A 12,664-nucleotide genomic window follows, 5' to 3' on the forward strand; every position below is an offset into this window, starting at 1 on the left:
ATTTTTAAATAACTTTTCAAAATTATAAATTTCATCAGTTGTTTATAAACCATTTGGTAGTTTCTCTATATTAAAGTTGTAAATATTAGCTTTACATATTTTAAACATTAATACTCTAAATAATAAATATTCCAGCATTCTTAAAAGCTCTCGACATTGCCATTTTAAAAACAATATTGATCTTGTTCTTTTATTTATTGATCATTGGTTCCCATTTCTGAGACTGAGAATATATACATATATGTTCAATTTGATATGGAGTAAAAAACTATTATTTCATAATTTTTGTTACTTGAATAAATGTTTCTACTCAAATGTATGACCAGTTTTATGTGCTTATTATATTAATGCTTTTTCATGTACAGCTTTTCAATTTCTTATTCTTCTTTAAGATACTAATTGGTTGCTCAACTGTGCCAACTGATTTGTTGTAAATGTGTATATATTTAGTATTAAGCTTTTCACTATTTTTTATTGTATTTTTTTTAGTTTTAATTTTATGCTTGACCCCTTGATGTATCTGGAGTCTAAAAATTTAGCTTATTACTTCAACAATTGTCTCTATATATGTGTTATTTAACAATATATTTTAGTACCATTCACTTAACATTCTATTAGTTTGCTAATACATAAATTTGTCCTATACATCTACATTCTTATTTTACTGTGGCTTTTCCTCTGTGGTCAGACACTCAATTTAAACAGCAGAGAAGCCTGCAGGCTTGCTTCCACATTATTAATCAGAGCCCAGGACTGAGGACTCAACTCAACAGCTTGATCAGCAAATAACATATAAGAAGTAGTGCCAGGCTATGAACCAGGCTTACACGTCAAAGAAGAAAAATAAAATAAGAGCACAAATATATTTAAAGAGGCAAATTGCTTCTATTGATTATAGATAGACAGTAAATAGTCCTGCAAGATCAAATTTAATTCATTTTTGAGTTGGATCTCTCGCTGTTGCACAGGTTGGAAGGCTATGGCAAAATCATGGCTCATTATACTTTCTACCTTCTAGGCTCAGGCAATTCTTTCATCTCAGGCTTCTGAGTAGATGGGACTACAGGTTCACGCTACCATGACTGGTTAATTTATTTCTTTTTCTTTTTCTTTTTAGAGACAATATCTTGCTATGTTGTCCAGGCTGTTCTCAAACTCTCTCATTGAGATTCATGCAATTCTCCCATCTTGGCCTCCCAAAGTGCTGGGATTACAGGTGTGAGCCATGGTTCCCAGTGTAAAATGGGGGGTATTTAGTTAGCTCCCTTTGATTGGTATTGTGCTGAATACTAAGTGGTGGCCACATATTGAAAACAATCACCCTGTAGCCTGCTTAAGCCATTGGATCTACCATATGATCAACTACTTATCTGGAGGTGACAGTATCTGGTTTACAATGCCATTTGCTATATATTGTAATATCATTTTTGTTTATGGTCTTTCTGGATTTTATATGAATAATTGGATTTACCTACATCTAGATATGTAGATAAAATTGTAACTGGTATTTCTCCTCATTTATTATATAAATTATTACAAGTATAACTGTGACTAAGTTAATATTTTTTCAATCTTTAAAAGATGTACAGATTTATAAAATTACCATTTAGCATTTGTTAAGATAATATTTCTGTCACAAATTATTCATAAAAATACTATTTAAATTGATTAATAGTATTGAAGCTTCCTTTTATTATAATTAATCAATTTGATCATTTATTATTCATTGACTTGTTACAACAATATTCTCAGTTGAAATTGGTTTATTAATTTTTATTTCAACATTCATCACATTCAACTTTGGATTAAAATTATTTGTTTCTGTCTTTTCTCCTTCTGTCTTTGACACTCCTTCTCTTCTTTCTCCTCAAGTTTTATCAAAAAATATGTCATTTATTGCAAAGCTCTCAATTATACCAACATGGCAACATATTGTATACCCAGCTTTAAGTATTATATTATCTTTAAAGATTTATTTACTTGCACCTTGAAGGGGATCAAAAGGATCAAAAGATGTAGTAGAAACTCTCTAAAAGACAAGATAGAGACAAGTTTAAAACTATAAAGTGATCACCACATCATATATATGTGTGTGTATATATATAAATATATATAATATATGTATATGCATGTGTGTATATGTGTATGCATGTATATATTTATATACTTATATATACATACACACACATATATGCACATACATATACATATATATTTACTTATGCTATGTAATACTATGTACTCTATCTTCTAAATGATTATTTGACCCATCTATGTCCCTCAAATTAATTCCTTGAATATGCCACTACTAACCTACCTTTGTCTCTTTCTATGACACTAATCTGGAAAATACTCAGTTCTCTTGAATTCAAATATTATCTTTTTCTGCATTTCATGTGTTGTATCAAAATTGACTCATTCTAAATTTATGGCCACACATATCAAGTAGGTACAAGCCTCCAAGAAATCCATTAATATACCTGCAATTCAGCGAATTAAATCCTTCCTGTTGTCTAATAAAATATTTTACACATTTGTTTCTCTCCAACATCCAACTTCAACACTTATTTTATTCTCCTCACTCCCTTTAAAAGTCATATTTTCTGATTTGCTGAGAAGTTATTATGTTCAGAGAGAACTTAATGTTTTCTTCACACAAAATTTATATGCATTTTGTCTCATATAATGTCTCTTTGCACCTATAATGACAATGTGAGTTATCCCAGCTCCTAAGGCCAATTCAACTTGTATATTAATTTATTTTTTCTCCTCCCACATACTTAAATTTTTATCCCACCCAATGCTTCTTTTTTCTTTATCATTTATTTTTCTTTGACTATTGTGACTGATAGCTTTGCCACACTCATTCATTGTGCTGTTTTTAACTTAACAAAATGATTCAGTAATATTTTCTATCTTAAAACAAACAAAAAATGTAAAAAATATTTTAACACATGCTGTCCCTCCAGCTTTATACTATTTGTCTACCTTTATTCATAATTAAGCTTTTCCAAAAAGTGTCTATAATAATTCCTTTTGTTTTATTGTTTTTATTCTCTTACTTTTTGTATTTAAAATAAAGGTAATCATAATATTAAGTTGAATAGCTAAATGTTACTAAATCTTAAACTGAAATAGCTAATTCATTGGCCATTACTCTCTGCCTCTTGAGTTCCAGTTTTGGTAGCTACAAGTTATTATTTTACTTATTCTGATGTTAGTCATCTCTACAATTTTAACTCTGTTTAAATAAGTTTGCTTGGGAGGTTTTGTATTCATAACTAATTTAAATATAATTAAAACTGTGCAAAGACTTATACAAGCAAGAGAGACCCTTGACTTTCTCTAGGTTAATTAATACAAGTAAAATATTATTAATATAAATTTGTTATAGAAAGAATTGAAAGTTTCTGAAAGGTGTCAATGTCCTTGCCTGGTTTTAAATTTTTTTAAATTTATGATTGAAATATGTGTGTGTGTGTGTGTGTGTGTGTGTGTGTGACACACACACATATGGTACAATGTTATCTTTCAGTGCATGTATCTATAATAGAATTATCAAATTGAGGTAATTATCATATCCATTGTTTTAAATATTAATAATTCTCTGCTTAACATCTTACCTACAGCACCTTAAAATGTATACTACATTATTTTTGCTATAGTCACCCTACTGTGTAATAGAACACTACAAGTTATTCATTCTAATTGTAACTTTGTACTCATGGACTGAGCTCTTTTTCATGGTCCCTTTTCTGTCCTGTCCTCTCCAGCCTATGGTAACCACTATCCTACTCTCCTTTTCGATGAAATCAACTTATAAGTGAGATGATGCAGTATTTATCTTTTTGTTCCTGTGTTATTTTACTTAGAATAATGTTGTCCTCTACGTTTTTTCATGTTGTGGCAAATCACAGAATTTCATTCTGTTTTATAGTCAGTTAGCAATTCATTATGTGATATAGATGCACATATATGTGTATATGTAATAAATACACACATATATCTGTTAATAAGAAATGTTATTATATTGCATTATATTTTACACACACACACACACACACACACACACACACACTGACAGGCACACACTACATTTTCTTTATGCATTCATCATTAGATATGTATATTGTTTGATTCTATATTTTGGCTATTGCCAATAGTTCTGCAAATAAACATGGGCACACAGATATTTTTGACATAACAATTTAAATTTATTTTGGACATATACCCAGTAATGAGCTTACTGGAAGATATGGTAGTACTATTTTTAACTTCCTGAGAAACCTTCATAATGTTTCCTATAATGATTATATTAGTTTAAATTCCCATCAACAATGTATGAGTTCCCTTTTCTTTGCATCATTACCAGCATGTGTGGTTTGGTTTTTCTTTTTTTTTTTTTTTTTGGTCTTTATTATAATAATCATTCTTACCAGGGTGATGTATATCTACAGAGGCAAAATACTTAATGAAATTGGATAGGATAAAATTTTTATGAGTAAGCCTTCAAAAACACAAGCAACAAAAGCAAAAATAGATAAATGGGTTATATCATAGTAAAAAAGTCAATAAAGTGAACAAATAATCTATAGAATGAGAGAAAGTATTTCTAAACTATGCACCTGACAAAGTATTAATATCAAGAATGTATGAGTAACTGGTACAACTCAGATACAAAAAATTCTGATTTTATTTTATCAATTTTTATTTTAAAGATGTGGGACACAATTCAGAATTAGGTATACAAGTAATTTTCGTATGGGTAAAGTTTGGGCCTCCATTTTGTGCCCACTTTACCTCTTTTGAGATTAGGCACCTTTTTTGATGTTGTGCCCCCCACTTCCCTAGCAGTATTCTGCTACTGCCAATCCCTTTCTTATAGTATTCTGGTAAATATTCAGGGTCCACTGCGGGGGTCCCACCCCGCAAGGGTCGTGAGATTTCCTGAAGGAGAGACGGATAGGCAAAAGATGAAAACATTATACTCGGACAGCTGCTTCCTGAATAGATGACAATTTAATGTTAGTTAACACAGAGCTTTTATACCATTCGTAAAGGGGCAAGACAAAGAAAATTCCTTCACATACATATGCTCTACAAGTTACCAACATCTAGTGGTCTTAGCAACAAACAAGCCAAGAACCCTATAAATATTCAGACAATGAGTCTTATTCATAAGGCCAAAGATGATAGTTTTAGTCCAAAGTCCCGAATTACAGTCCCTGAACTGTCTCCAGAAAGTTTCCAAGTGTAAAGTTCTTCATGTAGCACTAGTTTTCCTTCTGGGGCTTTATGACCTTCAGAGCATTGTAATGGCCTCTCTTGTTCAGGTGTCTCTGTTACTTTTCTCTTATCCTGCAGTGCTTGTTTCTAAAGAGAACTCAAAAGAAGCTTTTAGTAATGTTTCCCAGGTCCCCAACGTTGCTTTCTGTCTTTAGCTAAGTTATCATAAAAGTGTCTGGTTAGTATATTATGAGTTCAGTGAAAACCCACTCTATAAATGTTAACTTAGAGTTTTAACTATTGAATTAAGTAAAAACCTTAACGATTAATCTTTATCCTAAGTCAGTGAAAACAGTGTTATAAATCAACTACATAACTCCTAGATAAGTGTTAGAACTTATAATTAATTCATAATGAACTTACTATAAACTTGTGCTTCTAAAAACCTTATATCAGCCGGGCTTGGTGGCTCAGCCTGTAATCCCACGCCTTTGGGAGACTGAGGTGAGTGGATTGCCTGAGCCTGCGGGTTCGAGACCCGCCTAGGCAGCGAGACCTCATCTCTACAATAAATCAAAAAATCAGCCGGGCATGGTAGTGCACGCGTGTAATTCCGGCTACTTGGAAGGCTGAGTCCAGCGGGTCGAGGCTGTGGTGGCCGGGAGCGGCCCTGCACTCCAGTCTGGGCGACAGATTGAGACTCCAACTCAAAAAAAAAAAAATAAATAAATAAATAAAAAACCTTATATCTAAACACTAAACTACATAATTCTAAATCAAATAAGGATTGATATACTTATATCATTTATTACTTAAGCAGTATCTAGTAACTTATAGCCAAGTGAAAGAAAGCATTCTTGATGTGCTTCAGAGTTTAACCTTTGCATATGTTAGAAAAGGACAAACGGCATAGTGGGAAATGGAAAAATGAACCACGACATTCTCAGGTTAGCTGTGAGTACTTCGCATAAACATGCCATCTTCTTCTTCCACGACTGCACAGAATTTCTTCAGCCGTACCAACAGCAAGGATGGAAGATATAAGGGCCTCAGCTGCCCAGACTCGCTTTGCGGCCGGGGGTCCTCAGCGCACCTGGACTTTGTCAATCAGGCGGGCCTCCAAGGCTGGCTCCCAACAGTCCACTGAATAATGAGAACATATGATGCTGTGTTCTTTGTTTCTGTGATAGATCACTGAGTATCATAGACTCTAAATCCATCCAAGTTGCTGCGAAGTCCACATGTGTGTCCATCTTTATGGCTGGATAATATTCTATCATGTATATGAACTACATTTTATTCATTCAGTTCAATTTCAAGGGACAGCATGATTGGTTCCATGTTTTTGCTATTGTGAATAGTGTTGCAATAGACATGCATGTGCAGGTATCTTTTTTTTGCAGAATGATTTGCGTTTCTCAGAATATATTTCCAATAGGGTGATTGCTGAGTCATATGAAAGGTCAATTTCTAGTTCTTTTAGAAATCATCACACTGTTTACCATAGAAGTTGAACTATTTTGCATTCCCACCAGCAGTGAAGAAGCCTCCCCTATTCTCTGTATCCTCACAAGCATCTGTTGTTTGTTTTACTAATGATGGCCATTCTAACTGGGGTTAGGTGGTATCTCAATGTGATTTTAATTTGCATTTCCTTGATGATTAGTGAGGCTGAGCACTTTTTTTATGAGTCTGTTAGCTGCCTGTATAATTACTTTTGAGAAGTGTCTATTCATATATTTTGCCCACTTTTTAATGGTGCTGTTGTTTTTTCCTTTTGGCACTTTTTAGTTCCCTAGAGATCCTGAATGTTAGACCTTTGTCAGATACAAAGTTGTCAAATATTTTTTCCCATTCTGTGGGCAGACTTCCTGCTCTCTTGGTGGTTTCTTTTGCATTGCAGAAGCTTTTCTGTTTAATGAAGTACCACTTGTCTGTCTTTTATGGCATGGACATCTGGGGGTTTGATCAGAAATTGGTTGCTTTCTGCAACTTCCATTATGCTGTCTCCTGATTTTCTAAGATTCACATAGTTTGAGGTTTTATGTTTAGGTTTTTGGTCCATTTTGAGTTGATTTTTGTGTATGGTGATAGGTAGAGGTCCTGTCTGAATTTTCGGCAGGCAGCCAGCCATATTTTTCCAGCACTATTTACTGAATAGGTTCTCCTCTCTCCAGTAGTTGTTGGTAGTCTTTGTTGAAGATGAATTAGTTGAAAAATTGTGGTTTTGCTTCTGAGATCTCTATTCTTTTCCATTGTTCTATATGCCTGTTCTTGTACCAATATAAGACTGTTTTGATTATTACAAAGCCAAAAACAAATGCACACACATAGCTGCACACACACAAACTAAATCAAACCAGAAAAAAAGAAGAAAAAACCCCCAGAAAACAACACACACACACACACACACACACACACACACACACCACACAAAATTGAAGGAGATAAAAAAAGAATAAAAAGGAATGCAAAAAAATTCACATAATGCATTTACAAAGACATTAAAATAGAGAAGAACAAAGAAGCAAACAAAAAAAAAACTAAGGGATGAACACTCAATCATTCTCATACACACATAAACAGAAAACAAAATGTGAAAGAAGAAAAAAAAGAAATAAAAAGAAAAAAAGTGTGTGGGGGGGGTGGATTCAGATGGAACACTCTCATACACATTCACACACGAAGAAAAAATAAAAATAAAAAAATAAAAAAAAATCCTGCCCACCTGTGACAGATTGTAATTGTTCCTCTTAGCTACTCAGAAGTAAGTCTTCTGTTATCTCCTGTGGAGCTGTGCCCTCATTCACAATCTCCCCAGCATGTGGCTCAGGGAAGGAGGAGGGGGTGGTGGGAGTGAGTGGGGATTTAGTCCTTCCCTCCCATTCTCTTATAGTCAGTGGAAGCCTCTCCAGTGGGAGATTGTCTTCTCCCCAGGTACTGGCAGGGAGGAGTCCTACCCAGGCTTATCCTGAAGTAGAGTCCTCCTATCATGGCCAAGTCATGCGGGTCTGATATTCAAAGGATTGCTGGGGAGGAGGGGACTGGGTCAGCACCAGACTCACTGCGATCTCTTTGGGGGTCTTCCTCATCCTTTTCTGGTCACACCCTTTGTCCCATGACTGAATCAGGGTAAGGAATATGATGCCTGAGACTCAACACCCATCCTGTCCCTCTGGAGTTTGTGCTTTCAGGATATTCCCTTTGGGTCACGATCAACTGCTGAGTAGTTAACCTGCCAGTCGCAGAGTTGTTGTCTGCTGCTCCGTGATGAGCAAGACAGATCACTTCCCTGTCCAATTTTCAAGATTGTGGCAGGGTGCCTGTTTTGTCTTCTCCAGTGAGACTCTGCTTATGGCTCCCTCACGGTGCTTTCTTCACAGCCCGTGCTGCCAATGTCCAGTCAGGCACTGTGATGGTGAGGCAGAGCCTGGAGCTAGCAGTCACTCCTGGCAAACTTCTTCCCAGGAAGGGCTTTGCTGATTTTTAAAAAAATAGCACTCAGCTTCTTTGCCCTGGGAAGTGCTAGGGTTCAAGCAGAACAGCTGTGTCACTAGCCACTTCACCAGGAGAGTCCTGGCCACTTGATCCCAAGTCCCCACTCCATCAGCCATTCCATACATTCACTCAGTCACACTGTGACTTGCATAGTACAACTGTCCCTGCCACCATCCTCCCTCCCAAACTGATTTAAAAAAATCTGATTTTAATAATGGGCAAAAATCTTGAATATACATTTCTCAAAAGAAGATATACAAATGGCCAATTGATATTTGAAAAAATGTTTAATATTGCTAATCATTAGAGAAATACAAATCAAAACCACAATAAGTTATGAGTGGCAACCTCCCCTCAAAATGGAATTATCTTTTGGAGGTGGGTCCCTTGGAATTTTTTTCACTGAATCAAACATCAACTAAAGTTTTTATTTGGATGTTTTGAGAAGTTTGCATCATGATTTGTAGAGGAAACATCCCTATTTGTGGCAAACAGGTGACTGATTTTTCCACCATGACAATGTACCTGCTCACACGTCACTGAGTGTTCAGCAATTTTTGACCAAAACCAGCATGAACCCCATGCCCCACCCTCTGTATTCACCCGGTCTCACCTTGACCAACCTTTTTTGTTTGTTTTCTTTGATGAAAAACGTCCTCAAATGAAAATGTTTTGCCAATTTGAAAGCGGTGAAACAAAAAACAGGAGGGGCACTAAAAGTCATCAAAACTATAAATCCAAAAATGGTTTGTTTTGTTTCGTTTTGTTGTTTTGAGTTGGAGTCTCACTCTGTCGCCCAGACTGGAGTGCAGTGGCTGCTCTCGGCCACCGCAGCCTCGACCTGCTGGGCTCCGGCGATCCTTTTGCCTCAGCCTTCCGAGTAGCCGGAATTACAGGCATGCGCCACCACGCCCGGCTGATTTTTTGATTTATTGTAGAGATGAGGTCTCGCTGCCCAGGCGGGTCTCAAACCCGCAGGCTCTGGCAATCCATTTCACCTCAGCCTCCCAAAGGCGCGGGATTACAGGCTGAGCCACCGAGCCCGGCTCAAAAATAGTTTTGAGCAGTGAAACACGTTTCTCACAGGTGTATTGCGTCAAACAGAGAGTACTTTGAAGATAACTGAAGTTTACATATATAAGAGTAGGCAGCAAACAGCAGACATTCTCACTGCTGTCCTTCCCATTGTGTTCCTTTGCACTGTATCTTCTCTTGAATAAGAGAAGAAATTTTTAGCTAAATTTTTTTAAACGTGTAAGAATAAACATACAATTTTTAAATAAATAAATTCCGTTTTTTATCCCCCCATATCATCTTGCTATCTTAATTTGTTCTTGCCTTCATATTCATGATCAAAGTCTCATGAAACATATTCCAAAAGATTATTTTATAGCTTTCGTTTAATATTGCTGATTATTGTAATAAATTTATTAGAATTATTGTTTTATAAATAGCAGTTAGTTCTGAGGTTTTTCTTATACTAGTCTGAAAGCTTTGTTATAAGCCACCAGCTAAAAACTACATCATCAATAAAGAAAAACAGCTCTGAGGGACAGCATCAGGTATTTTTAACTATTAATATTTTAAGAAATAGACTCTTGGGAAAAGGTCTGGGGATTCAGAATGTACCACTTACAGAACTCTCAGAATGTACCAGAGTACTGACTCAGGATTCATTTAGAAATGGATAGCTTCCATTTAGCCTTAATTCCAATTAGCATTAATTACATAAGAATAAATCAAATGATAATGTAATTATTTGGGTACTTGTTTGGGAATATTTTTATTTGTAATATTTTATCTTTTTAAAAATTCTATTTTGTGCGTATGGTAAGCCTTTTCTCAGTCTTCTTGGCCTATCTTTAAATGTCTAATTAACAGCTCTTGCTTATTCAGAGTGTGGTGGAAATTTTTTACAGTTAATTATTCTCACCCTCATAATCCCTCATAATTCTGGAACAAATATTTTGAGTTCCTTTTTACTTTATATAGCAATATATAGATTTTTGCATAGTTTCATGAAGAATCTATCCTTTCCTGGCTCCTCACTGGTAAGAATTGGGACAAGTGGTTTGTGAAAATGCATGTGTGTGAGTGAGTGTGTGTTTGTGTGTATGTTTGTGTGTGTAGCATGTATGTGAATGTGAATGCAGACATACATATTTGAATTTGAGAGACTGAAGACCTCCAGTTTAAACTGGCTTCTCTCTAGGCCTGTTATACAGTGTCATCATCTTGAGTATTTTCTTCACTTGAATTAGGGCACTTGATGCCTAAATCTTCTACCTTCATCTTTCATTTTGATTAAGAAAATCTACCAGAGCTTCTTTAGAATGACTGAATGACAAATATTGTTTTCTTAAGAAATTAATGCAAAACATCTATCCAAATGCTGTATTTGTTGTTTTAAAAGAACTTTAATTTGAAGGAACAATTTTACAATTAGGAACAATAGTTATCTGATATTCTAAAATAAAATCCAATGATTTGCTTAATTAGTCAACACCTCACTTAATTTTTGTCAGTGATCTTCTTTTTTAAAATTTGATAAAAGCCAATTTATTGACCAAAGAAATATCTTTGTCTGAGCTTTTGAATTCTCTGAATGTGTCCTTACATTAGTACGTGTTCCTCCTCAAATAGACTCTGAGACAAGACTCTCAGTACAAGCTGTTTACTGATGAACACTGGTAGGAGATTGGGACAGTGAGAAGAGAAGAGAAGGAAGACAACAAAAGATGTTTCACCAAGCAAGTTTCTGTTGTGGGTACCTGGGACTTAATCTACTTGGAGAATGGTGCCTCAGAGATATTTCCCTAGAGATGTGAGGTTAAAGTCTATTCCCAGGGTGTCAGTGCCTAGGTATTTGCAATCTGCCCTGTGGTAGTAGAATAGATCTGAGGCCCCACATAGAGTGTCAGATGCTAAAGGCAAAAATGGAACTATACCTAGAGATATATACTATACCTCAGCTTCACTGAGTTGACAGGCAAGGTGCTTGCTACTACAATCCACTAGACTGGTGCCCATATATAAACTTAATGATGATCAGCTGGTGCCATAGAATAAAATTTCACTGATGCTTTGACTTAAGTGGATATAAGTTGAACATTGGCAGGACATACGAGGTAAGTTTCTTTCCTTCATGAATAGGAAATGCTAGATAATGCTTTTGAGCATAATCTTTAGCTTAATGAATTTTCCCATGTTTATGTCATTGACATATAGGAATTGTAAAGTTATTTCTTAGTAGTTTATTATTTACATTTTTTGTAAGATAGCTTTATACTTATAAACTGCTATACCATTTAAACTACATAATTCTGCCATCATCTTTATTGCAGTACTTTTTGTGGGTGTAACATATTCTAGATAATAATTGTTTTCAGAAAAGCAAATGGTAAGCTTATCACAGGACTATTAATGTTAACATTTATTTGAAAGATCAAATGTATGCGCATGTGTTATTTTCTTGGTTTAGACGCCCCCACAGTTTCAACTAGGTCTCACTCAAATAAATGTTCTTTTAACATTTATGTCATTACACTACACTGCTTTGAATACAAAGTGACAGAAAAAGAACATTTTACAGGAGCACTGGTTCTAAGGTATCTTCAGAACTTCCCTCAGAGACCCTACTAATTTTCCCCAAATTAATGTCATTTATCCCAAGAGGGCATCTTGTATGTGTGCTCCAAACTCTCATTTAAGGTCTTCTGCACAGCATCTCCGCAGTCCCCTTCTGCAGCACTCTGGGTTAGGTTTGTTCTCACTGACACTTTGAAACCTGTCAGTTATGATATTAATAATCAATGACAGTTCCAGAACTGCTGATCATGCTTGTCTACTGTCTGGTAGTATTGCTGATGACTAAGTCATGGGTTCTGATGTTTATACTATCTCCTGTAGCTGGTAGCACTTACTGAAATTTTGAACTAGT

This window comes from Carlito syrichta, unplaced genomic scaffold, assembly GCF_000164805.1.
Source record: "Carlito syrichta isolate Samal-C Ts95f unplaced genomic scaffold, Tarsius_syrichta-2.0.1 Scaffold312286, whole genome shotgun sequence".
NCBI classification, from domain to species: domain Eukaryota; kingdom Metazoa; phylum Chordata; class Mammalia; order Primates; family Tarsiidae; genus Carlito; species Carlito syrichta.